We start from the raw sequence: 11,730 nt of genomic DNA, 5'->3' as shown, positions 1-11,730 counted from the left end.
AAAAAATGACTTAAAGATGCGCACACTGTAATGGGCAATAACGGTTTTCCTACAGCGCTGTATTCCGCAACTAATACTCGGAACAGCTGTTATTAATTATAAGAATCGCTCTTTCGTATTGGACGAAATATAGTCGAAAATACTCTTATAATTTACAGCGAGAGTACGAATAGGTATTTCAACTGTATTTTACTCTTGACTAACAAGGAACCCAACGATGGCTTAGTCGTAGAAGACCAATGATGTTAACGCCATTCGACGCCACGCCTATTGTCTACCACGCAACCACAATATTCGCTGCTAACTGTAACAGGCGGCGGGACTGGTGAGCACAGCGTGAGGTTGTGGAGTGTAGTTGAACTACTTAGACGACGAGTAACTCACAATAGTGCTACTGCGGTAGTGTTGTTGCTACAAAGCAGAACCATGGCAACGATAAACAAAACAAACATTGCATTATATCTACAATAACAGTTTCAGAAGTTGACATCTCGTCAGAAAGGAACCCAAGAAATTTCGCAGAGTGAGAAAGAAGTCGCAAATGAAATAGCAGCGTTTCTGCAAGATGAGTCAGTGAAATGTGTGGTGTTGTATACGCTCGACCATGCGGACAATATACATGAGGAGTAACATGATGACGGTAAGTGCTTTGCAAATGAACATGGTATTAAAACAGGTATCGACCCATGTAGTTCATCATCCTTGTCAGACAGGGAACCACAAATCGAGTTTTCAGTGAAAAGTAGTAAAGGACAATCGTTATCCATAGAGCAGGTACTAAACATAGCTGGGATGCAAAAATCGGTACATCTACATCTACATGACTATTCTGCAATTCACATTTAAGTGCTTGGCAGAGGGTTCATCGAACCACAATCATACTATCTCTCTACCATTCCACTCCCGAAGAGCGCGCGGGAAAAACGAACACCTAAACCTTTCTGTTCGAGCTCTGATTTTTCTTATTTTATTTTGATGATCATTCCTACCTATTTAGGTTGGGCTCAACAAAATATTTTCGCATTCGAAAGAGAAAGTTGGTGACTGAAATTTCGTAAATAGATCTCGCCGCGACGAAAAACGTCTTTGCTTTAATGACTTCCATCCCAATTCGCGTATCATATCTGCCACTCTCTCTCCTCTATTACGCGATAATAAAAAACGAGCTGCCCTTTTTTTGTACCCTTTCGATGTCCTCCGTCAATCCCACCTGGTAAGGATCCCACACCGCGCAGCAATATTCTAGCAGAGGACGAACGAGTGTAGTGTAAGCTGTCCCTTTAGTGGACTTGGTGCATCTTCTAAGTGTCCAGCCAATGAAACGCAACCTTTGGCTCGCCTTCCCCACAATATTACCTATATTATCTATATTAGCAGCATAGTAAAAAGTCAATTACGAACAGATTTGAATTAAGTCTGCAGCGATGTGACCGTGTATTGCATTGGAAAACTATGGATATCCAAAGGAGGACAAGGTGCACTCGTTACAAAAACTGGTGTTTGCGCGTTTCAAGGTTGCTCACTAAAATTTACGTGATGCGCACAATAGTAATCTAGTACGTTATGCACGCCAAACTGAGCGTGATATAGATTACAGTGATTTCAAGGGAAGCAGTGGATGGTTATATAGCTTCAAACAGTGCTACAAAATTGGAAGGCGAAAGATAGCAAAATCTCAGACAAAATGTCAACTTGACGATGCACAAAAAACTGTGTTATCAGCATGAAAATTTTACCCCATCGTTCAGTGAGGACGGAATGCATATGAAAGGAACCCTGGAAATTGGACGAACAAGAGAGTTGCATCGAGGTCAGCTACCATCAAAGCCTTAACGCATTCATAAACAATTATGCCGACTGTTAATTTGGATGGTAAACTGACCAGAAAGTTACTTATTGTGCTGCAAGAAGTTGGAGGTGTTCTCTCCCCTGCGGTTGTTTCCCGCGTGCGTCATGTTGCAAGTAGTGAGAATATTTACTTCACAGAAAGCAACAGTGGGAAAATGAGCGTAAGAGAACTACAACTACGGTATGAGTATTGCTGTTGATCAATATCTGATCAAAATAACTTGCTTTTGCTTGATTCCTGGTCTCCGTATAAAAAAACCTACTTCTTTAGGGCAAACTATCCTTCTTGAAAAGTGTGTGACACTGCATTTCAAACCACCTTGAACCACCGCACAAATTCAGGTTACTCATGTTTGTCTTTTCCGTGCCTATGAAATATATTATCGCACTATCTGCAGCTAGACCATAAAGAATAGCCAGGTTCACGATAAGACCCACGACAGACTGTTTCGAATTCCGTTGCTTACCATCACTCTCCATCTGTTCTCATCGCCCCGTTACACCAGTATGATTTTATATGCATTGTTTAAGAGTGGGTGCCCAGCTGAACGTCCTGCGCTGTTTGTAACTCCCAAGGAGTTCGCCTTCGATTTCGATGGCACGAACATTTGTGATCACTGTGAATCGCCATTTTTCATTCGGTGTGCGTGGTGCAAGCTAAGGTGTGTTTTGAATATTTCTTGAATGTCGACAATTTCCATTTTGTTATGTATAATACATACGTTACATAGATGTTTGATCTCTGCATCCCCCGGAAACTCACTTCCTGATGCACTCGGTGAGTCATTAGCAGCTAATATTTTTCCTGTCACAATTGTTCAAATGAACCTTAGTAAAGATTGAATTTGCGACCCCGCCTCAAGGTGTTACCAGTAAGACTCCTTAGAGTCCTCTACATAGGCAGTATTTTCTTTGGATAAATGTAACTGTCAACTTTTCCTCTGTGGCTGGTTGTTTTTACTTGTGGCCGTTTATGTGTTGTTGTTGACGCTTTGAAAGAGAATGGAAAAAAGATGAAAGGCAGTACCTCTTCGTCTCTGGTAGCACCAAAGAAGATGCAGAGCACAGAACAGCCAACCGATGTACGGATCACCATCAATAGTATTACTGTGACACACGACATGCTGTAATAAGGTTTGGAATTTGGCTCACGACACAGACGAATAGACACTGCACAACACCAACTCATATTTCCGTTTGATAAACATTACTGCAGCAGCCTGAGCTGAACAGGCTACCAATGAGTCTAATGGAACTTCCTCGACTGCAGACGTGAGTGGTAAAAACAACATTCTACTGAAATGTGTTCATTTCATTCTACTTAGTGTGGAGTAAAGTACGAAACATGTACAAACTTTCAGTACCTACACCGCTTATTAAATGCGATATGAATAATGTGAGAAAATATATTTACTCCCTTGTACCAATTCCTGAACAGACAAGAACACCAAATACAGTTAATCAGTCAACTTCTCTTTTCTTGGGAGTCTAACTAGAAACTCTTAAGAACGTGCTAAAACAGAATAAAAAATTCTTTGAAGAATGACTGGCGGATAAGCAGAAACCTATTTGGGTCATGAAATTCTGATCAGCTTTTTAAAACTCATGAGTGAAAATCACTACCGTATGTTACAGCGACTTATTTAAGTATGATTGTAGTCGAAAACTTTCTTCCTGTCACTACTACTACGATCTAGTCGTAACTCAAAAGAAAGAAAAAAAATACATTACGATGACTGACTCAATTATGATTTCTCTCACTTACCTTAGTTTCCTATGGACAACTAACAACGGAAATAACAGAAGTCACTCTTTGATGAACAGCACGGCCTTAGGAGCGATTATGGACGCTTTGAGGGGCGGACAAGACAATATATGGATGGAGCCCAGTGAAGCAGATAAGCGCTGCAGTCCGCTATTGGACCGTTTAACAGCACAACTAGTATGCTGTGGCTCACAAAGGTCATTGGCCTTGTCATGATAAGAAGCTGTTTATGTACGAGCTGACGACTATTCGAGTTCCTTTGTTTCACTATATTGTCAAGTAATGGTGCGTCTCGTCTTGCAGATATCGGTATACGCGTTTTTGTTACCAGGCAGTAAAGCAACAGTGAAAGGAGCAGTGATGGTACCAACAGTTGCTACCATACATTACTACACTGGCATATGTGGATGTTATAATATTATAAGTGAGCTTGTATCTTTGATTCGATAGACGTCCTCCACTGTTACTACTATATAATAATTATTATTCGGATTTTTCCTGTCTTAAGAGCATTTTAGCTTAAGGGCGTGGTGTACGAGACGCGCTTCGCTTTTGTTGACAAAGTACCATCGGTAATGATTCGGTAAATATCGCATATAGAATACGTCCCTACATATTATTTCTCATGGATTATATTCTTATAGAAACATCACTGATGATTATTTGGCAATACATGTGAAACACGTCTGGTGTATCACCAGCTTAAATTGCAGCAATCTGACGACTGGAAAAACCAATACAATATTTGCTGCAAATGATGGAGAACACTGAATACCAGAGAAAGCGATTATTGGACTACACCTCCGTGTTTAGACGCAAGCAGTCGCTTCTGTCACAAGCCCCTCTATCCGGATATGTATAACAAATGGTTTGCAGTACAGTTACGCTATAAGCAATCACTCAAGAAATGTTCGCTATATCGTACTGCCACCTGGGGCGCCGGGTACCATAGTCAGCTGATGATGATAACTGAAACAGAAAAAGTAGCTGTTCCTACATCTACATCTACATGGATACTCTGCAAATCACATTTAAGTGCCTGGCAGAGGGTTCATCGAACCACCTTCACAATTCTCTATTATTCCAGTCTCGTATAGCGCGGGGAAAGAATGAGCATCTATATCTTTCCGTACGAGCTCTGATTTCCCTTATTTTATCGTGGTGATCGTTCCTCCCTATGTAGGTCGGCGTCATCAAAATATTTTCTCATTCGGAGGAGAAAGTTGGTGATTGGAATTTCGTGTTGTGGTTCATTTTCGTAGTGTGCATTGTTTCTCTGGACGGCGTGTCTATTTTAAGTAACAGAACGTACGTAGCTAGCTGTGAAATTTGATACTATTGTCACACAAAGCTATCTGCACGTTCATGGAATACTTGCGAACATATCCAGATCAGGCAAGTAAACCGCTGGATGTATAATAAGCAAAAACTCTTACCAGAACTACTTACTTAGCAGTCAGTTTATTGTGTTGAAACCACTACAACCATGGAAACAATAAAATATGGCAGATTTTCTACCTGATGTATTACATGTTTATATACTGAAGTGCCAAAGAAACTGGTATAGTCATGCATATTCAAATACAAATATATGTAGACAGCAAGTGTCTGGCGCAGTTATTAGATCGGTTACTGCTACTACAGAGGCAGGTTGTCAAGATTTGAGTGAGTTTGATCGTGGTATTATAGTCTGCACACGAGAGATGGGACACAGCATCTCTGAGGTTGCGAGGAAGTGGGGATTTTCCTGTACGACCATTTCACGAGTGTACCGTGAATATCAGGAATCCAGTAAAACATCAAATCTCCGACATCGCTACGGCCGGAAAAAGATCCTGCAAGAACGGGACCAACGACGACTGAAGAGAATCGTTCAACGTGATGGAAGTGCAACCCTTCCCAAGTTCCTACAGATCCAGTGATGGACCATAAACAAGTACCAGCGTGCAAACCGTTCAATGAAACATCATCGATATGAGATTTCGGAGTCGAAGGCCCACTCGTGTTCCCTTGATGACTGCAAGAGACAAAGAGTTTCGCCACGCCTGGGTTCGTCAACCGACATTGGACTGTTGATGACAGGAAACATGTTGCCTGTTCGGACGAGTCTCATTTCAAATTGTATAGAGCAAATGGACGTTTATGGGTATGGAGACAACCTCCTGAATCCATGGACCCTGCATGTCAGCATGGACTGTTCAAGCTGGTGGAGGCTCTGTAATGGTTTGGGGCGTGTGCAGTGATATGGGACCCCTGATACGTCTAGGAACGACTGTGTCAGGTTACACGAACGTAAGCATCCTGTCTGATCACCTGCATCTCTTCATGACCACTGGACCTGGGCAATTCCATCAGGACAATGCGACAGCCCAGACTTCCAGAATTGCTACAGAGTGGCTCCAGGAACACTCTTCTGAGTTTAAACACTTCCGCTAGCCACAGAATTCCCCAGATATGAACATGATTGAGCATATCTGCGAAGCCTTGCAACGTGATGTTTAGAAAAGTTCTCAACTCAGTCGTACTCTTACGGATTTACGTACAGTCGAGCAGGATTCCAGCACTACTTCAGACATTAGTCAAGTCCATGCCACGTCGTGTTGCGGTACTTCTTCATGCTCGCGGGGCCCCTATACGATATTAGGTAGGTGTACCAGTTTCTTTGACTCTTCAGTGTAAAATATTTCATCAGCGTACTGAAAACTCATCTCGATTAACAATATACCACTTACAGTTACATACATCTAAACACATTTCTAAAAGTGAGTCACAGTGGCAACGATATTTTTTGGGGTTTCAGACGTTAGGCAACCCTCATGATGAAACAGCTGACAAGTTAGTGGAAGGAGCTACACACGTAGTACATGTTGGGATTTAAGGCTAAATTAGTGAAGGAAGGAAGACAGGAATTCTCGAAGGTCATGCAAGGTGTAGGCCTACATCATATTCTGTGGCAACCCAAAGTGAAATTTCTTTCATGCTAACCAGTTTTAATCCGGCCGCTGTGGTCGAGCGGTTCTAGGCGCTTCAGTCCGGAACCGTGCTGCTGCTACGGTCACAGGTTCGAATCCTGCCTCGGGCATGGATGTGTGTGATGTCCTTAGATTAGTTAGATTTGTTTCTAATTCTAGGGGACTGATGACCTCAGATGTTAAGTTCCATAGTGCTTAGAGCCATTTTTTTTAACCAGTTTTAATATTAACAATTATACACGTGTCCTAAATTTTCAACACACATTTCTCGAATAGGATAAAAAAATTCCATTTATGGAGTGAAGTATGACATATAATGAAGTAATATATTTGCGTATCAGATACTTGACACAGTAACAGAACACCATCGGCGGGCTCGGTGCTGCAGGAGTACACCTTACAACAGTGTTTCTGTAATCAAAGGAGAATAAATGTGTACTATGACTGACAATCCCTTGCGACCTGTTATCTGACAATGTAGGCACACTGGTTTGCGATGTATAAATATTTTTTAGTATCTATTTATGGCTTACGTACCTGTACATTTAGAATTATTTCTTCATGTTGTTTGTTTGTAGTGGTGTAAAGCGTGAACAATTGTTCCTCTTCAAAACTTTTGGCCGGCCGGGGTGGCCGAGCGGTTCCAGGCGCTACAGTCTGGAACCGCGCGACCGCTGCGGTCGCAGGTTCGAATCCTGCCTCGGGCATGGATGTGTGTGATGTCCTTAGGTTAGTTAGGTTTAAGTAGTTGTAAGTTCTAGGGGACTGATGACCTCAGAAGTTAAGTCCCATAGTGCTAAGAGCCATTTGAACCATTTGAACCATCAAAACTTTTGTAAATAGCGATTAGTGTAATTCATAGTATGAAAATGATTCAATAAGTAATGTAACACTTTTCTTTTCTCGGCCAATTTCTGGTGAAAAGCTGCCGTCTTTTGTTGGATATCGTGGAATATTCCCGCTACTGACCCTACACTTTCATGAAGTTCCGATAACTGGCGGCGCTAAACGTACCTTCCAAATGGCGTCATTGAGTTTCTTTAGGCGGAAAATCAGAGCATCACACATATTCATAGGCACTTGCAGAGTGTTTACGAAGACCTGACTGTAAACAGAAGTACTGTGAGTCGTAGGGCGAAGGGTCTGTTATCATCGCAACAAGGTCGCGAAGTCTGTCCGATCCCCCATGTGCCGGCCGCCCGCATAAACTTGTGACTCCTGCAATGTTGGAACGTGCGGACACTCTCACCAGAGGCGATTGACGGATCACAATCAAACACCTTGCTGCATAACTGTACGTCTCTCTGTTGGTAATGCTGACATACTCGTCCCCCCAGTTGAGTTACTCAAAGATGTGTGCACGCTGCGTTCCTCGCCGCCTAACAGAAGACGATAAAGAGAAATCCCAGAGAAAACCACAACGAGCAACGAAGGACTATCTGTGCGGAACTGCTTTGACGCCACTAAACTGCTCGTGACAATCTTTTGCCGAACAGCGAAGATTATTAATGCAGCAGACCACTGGCTCCGGCGTTGACCAGTAGACTGGTACCATGCTGGAGGGTCTCCAAGCAAGTGGCGTAAGGCCATCACATTGAGCGGCGTTTCTATTGAAAACAAGATTTTGTAGCTGAAAGAGTGGGGAATAATAGGGTGTATTGGAATCTTGAATAAACCCAACCTGCCTTCAGAAAAAAGTGTTGCATTACTTAATGAACGGGCGGATACAACGGCTTTGTGACATCCTTTTCCACCAAACAGTCGATGCATCCAAGTCAGAGTGAGTGCAACGTTATACTGATGTGCTGGCTCATACTGCCAAGTTCTTTGTAAATTTGACTCGAAGTTCTATCACCGAAATAAGGTGAAATACCTTCACAACCCGTGAAGTTTCATTTCGTTTGCTCCTTATTTCCTGGATGCTTCGCCGGCCTCTGGTGGCCGAGCGGTTCTAGGCGCTTCAGTCTGGAACCGCGCTTGTGCACCCGTCGCAGGTTCGAATCCTGCCTCGGGCATGGATGTGTGTGATGTCTTTAGGTTAGTTAGGTTTAATTAGTCCTAAGTTCTAGGGGACTGATGACCTCAGATGTTAAGTCCCATAGTGCTCAGAGCCATTTGAACCATTTGAACTTAATGAACGCCCCTTTTTTAATGAGGAGAAACAGATTCTTAACCATCAAAAATGTTCCTTTAACCTGATCTATGCCAGATACAGTATCGCGCTCACCCGTTTCTATATCTGTCAATTATTGTTCAAATGGCTCTGAGCACTATGTGACTTAATTTCTGAGGTTATCAGTCGCCTAGAACTTAGAACTAATTAAACCTAACTAGCCTAAGGACATCATACACATCCATGCCCGAGGCAGGATTCGAACCTGCGACCGTAGCGGTCGCTCGGCTCCAGACTGTAGCGCCTAGAACAGCGTGGCCACTCCGGCCGGCTGTCACTTATGCATTTCTTCGGCGATCGACAGCAGGAAGTGTGGTGTGGTATTGCTCAGTAAAGCAATTTCTGAACAAAGTCCTTAATATTTCAATATTCCGTTTACCATCATCTGCTCCGGTGTCACCAAAATCTATACGTACTGAGTTTCACTATTTGAATAATCGCACGTTCAACCATGAATCTTGAAGCCAAACGCTTTCCATTGTAGTCTTGCATTCATTAGCAACTGCCAGAATTCAATACCATACTTCTAAGCGGAAGGAAAGTTTCAAGGTTTGGGCAATTTTTACCTTGGATGGTAAAATTTTCGGTAGCAGTTCAGGAGCAACGAAACAGTTACGTTTTAAGACGTTAGCACAGTATTACTCTTATAGATCTCCGCACAGTCATTCCCATTTAGAGGTACCTTCTACAAGGCCGAGAGGTTCTGTTCGTTTTCCAAAGCTTTCTAAAATTCCAGGTTTGTAACTCCACTGATGAGGCATGAAAATCACGAGAAATTAAACCCGGGGCATATGTTGAGGATCTTGGCGGCAGAAAAAAAAATGTTTCATCCTGCATATTGTCGATAACTGGAGAAGTGGTAGCCTATGTTTGATGATCACCACATTTTTCATGAGTATTCTAAGTTAAACCACCGACTCCTCTGTAGTGTTTTATAGAGTGCAGAGACTAAAAAAGTATTTCTTTTGTGTGTAGTCGCTAGATACACTGACAGAAAAAAATCGCAACAACGAAAGTTGGTGGGCGTCTTTCTACATCTGAAATAAGATGTTACTCAAATTTCGCGCCAGTCTCCTGACAGAACCGCTAGTAACGCCACTAATAGAATGCAAATCAGATTTGCTTTAAATACTAGCTGTAACGGTTGTGATCGCTGAAGATGGGCGTAGTGAGTTGATGTTCGTCAAGAACGCCTTTAAGACGACATAGACGATGTTATCAACACGTCACGGAGTTTGAACAAAATGATAATTAAATCAAGACCCTACACTGTCGACAGGCGTTGATATACATCGACGGGGACTGTGGAAAATGTGTGCCCCGACCGGGACTCGAACCTAGGATCTCCTGCTTACTGCAGGGATTTATCCCTTACACGCTCCCCGTCAGACCCACATTCCCATCTTAATGTCCACGCACTAATTCGTAGTGCCCCTGCCCATTACACTCATTACTTGCAGCAGACAATCTTACCGAGTCCCGCAAGAGTTCGGGCGATGCGTGTGCATCCAGCACAGAAGAAAAAGGTCAATGGCCGGTTAGGCTTAACTATATGAAGATGGTATCTTTCTTTCGGACATGTCCGGAAGAACAGATACGATCTGCATAGAGTTTTAACGAGGTCGCGTAATAGATAGGAGAAGCTGCACATTCCTTCTGTGATACTGCAAAAAAACTTGGCAGGAATGTAGACACTCTACATGACGCAGTGAGCACGAGAATTATGGTTGCCAGGAAACCAGGCTCTAGATGGCCACGTGGCACTAACGAGAGGGAAGACCATCGTATTCGGCGTGTGGCTCTTTCACATCGTAGTGCAGCAGCAATATGAGCAGTGGCTGGCACCACAGTGACACAACAAACTGTCACAGGGCTTCGAGCAAGACGCCCTGTAGCACGCATTTCACTGATCCCAAACCACCGCCATTTGCAACTTCAGTAATGTCAAGCGAGAGCTCATTGGAGGGCAAGGTGGAGGTCTGTTGTGTTTCATGATGAAAGGTGGCTCTGCCTCGGTGCCAGTGATGGCCGTGTGTTGGTTAGGAGAAGGCAAGTTGAGGGTCTGCAACCAACACAGTGCTAGACACACTGGACCTGGAGTTATCGTCTCCCGCGTCATCTACAAACAGCATTAACCCTCCCTGTGTTGAGCAAACCTCGTGCAACAGGCATAGAGCTCCACCCCACAGGCTGAACTGACTCCCGGCAGCTGTACTACTCAATACATGCACATCTGCATGCTTGTATTCAACAATAAACTAGAATTTCACATTTGCAATCGCTCATCTTGTGCTTAGGTTAACCTGTGATCTTACAACGATTTTATTATGTAATTTTATTACTCTACATTAATTATTTTCTGGTGTTCAGACTTTTTCCGTCAGTGTACTAACTTTGTCTATTGGCTACAGATTTCGGTACACAGTCCCATTCTCAAGTTGTATGTGACACCCTTTGGAAGCGAGCGAGACGACTGCTTGCCAAAGGATGGATGGCCTGATGCTGGTAGTGTGAACCGAGACCTGTAGCCAGTAGACAAAAGTAAATATATTACAAAAAAAAAAAAAATGGTTCAAATGGCTCTGAGCTCTATAGGACTTAACTTCTGAGGTCATCAGTGCCCTAGAACGTAGAACTACTTAAACCTAACTAGTCTAAGGACATCACACACATCCATGCCGGAGGCAGGATGCGAACCTGCGACCGTAGCAGCCGCGTGGTTCCGGACTGAAGCGCCTAGAACCGCGCGGCCACAATGGCCGGCTATTTTGACAGTTACATCTTGTTATTTTATTGTTTCACTATCCTGAATTTGGCTACAGAGCCATCTCCAACTGCAAAGGTAAGAACTAAAACCAGTAAAACAAATGAGTAACGAAGTGCAAGTAATGACTGCGTTTTATATACATTGTTTAAAGTGCATTATTTCCAGAGTCAGCAAATACTAGATATCTCAAATACATGTCACCTCT

The sequence above is a fragment of the Schistocerca cancellata genome, chromosome 9, assembly GCF_023864275.1.
Source record: "Schistocerca cancellata isolate TAMUIC-IGC-003103 chromosome 9, iqSchCanc2.1, whole genome shotgun sequence".
Classification (NCBI taxonomy): domain Eukaryota; kingdom Metazoa; phylum Arthropoda; class Insecta; order Orthoptera; family Acrididae; genus Schistocerca; species Schistocerca cancellata.
This window is presented reverse-complemented; position numbering follows the sequence as displayed.